The 934-nt window shown below is 36.6% G+C and overlaps 1 protein-coding gene across 1 annotated transcript in view; it reads left to right on the top strand.

Annotated features, from left to right (window-relative positions):
* The window catches only part of Ptprr (protein tyrosine phosphatase receptor type R), a 322756-nt gene that overhangs the window by 214691 nt on the left and 107131 nt on the right, over window positions 1-934 (top strand). The window lies entirely within an intron of this gene.

Below are 934 nucleotides of genomic sequence, written 5' to 3'. Positions count from 1 at the left end.
AATTTAACCCCCCCCCAAAAAAAGTTGAAAAGTCTTGTATTCTGAATTCTGAATTGAATTAACCATTCCAGAAAGCTCTCTGAAAATGGCAAAATGATACTTACCTTTATCTGTATTAAAATTTTTTAAGAGAAGAAATGAGAAAGAAAATTCTGGTTGCCCAAAGTATTTATCATAATTTAACCCCCCCCCAAAAAAAGTTGAAAAGTCTTGTATTATCAATTCTGAATTGAATTAACCATTCCAGAAAGCTCTCTGAAAATGGCAAAATGATACTTACCTTTATCTGTATTAAAATTTTTTAAGAGAAGAAATGAGAAAGAAAATTCTGGTTGCCCAAATTATCTAGTATTTATCAGCTACTCAAGCTAATAAATGACTAAGGAGATATTTACCAAGACAAGGACATTCTTCATGGATAGTTTACAAGGCTTGCTTCCTCCTTGTTGTATTGGATACAGTTCTCTATTTCTATAAAGATCATAGGCCCATGTTTCATAGTTGTTCCTTCCAAATGCTTCCCAGTTCAGCAAACTTCTGTGATCAAACTGTCTTCTGGAACTTTTGTAGAATTAGTGCCAAATCTGCTCTTTTATGTATCCCTGAGAAATGGATTCATGGGCACAGACACTCAAGATGCATGCGCAGCATAACTGGATATACCAATATATTCTCGTTTAAGAATATCTTTTGTTGGGGCTGGAGAGATGGCTCAGTGGTTAAGAGCACTGACTATTCTTGCAGAGGACCTGGGGTTTGATTCCCAGCACCCACATGGTGGCTGACAACCATCTGTAACTCCAGTTCCAGGTGATCTGACACCTTCTTCTGACCTCCTCGAGCATTGCATGATATGAGTACATTTATATACATGAGAAATGGATTCATGGCCACAGACACTCAAGATGCATAAAGGCAGTACACATAAAATAAA

This window comes from Nannospalax galili, unplaced genomic scaffold (genome assembly GCF_000622305.1).
Source record: "Nannospalax galili isolate Female #2095 unplaced genomic scaffold, S.galili_v1.0 scaffold74, whole genome shotgun sequence".
NCBI classification, from domain to species: Eukaryota; Metazoa; Chordata; class Mammalia; order Rodentia; family Spalacidae; genus Nannospalax; species Nannospalax galili.
Note: the sequence above shows the minus strand (reverse complement) of the source record. Positions and strands in the feature narration are given on the sequence as shown.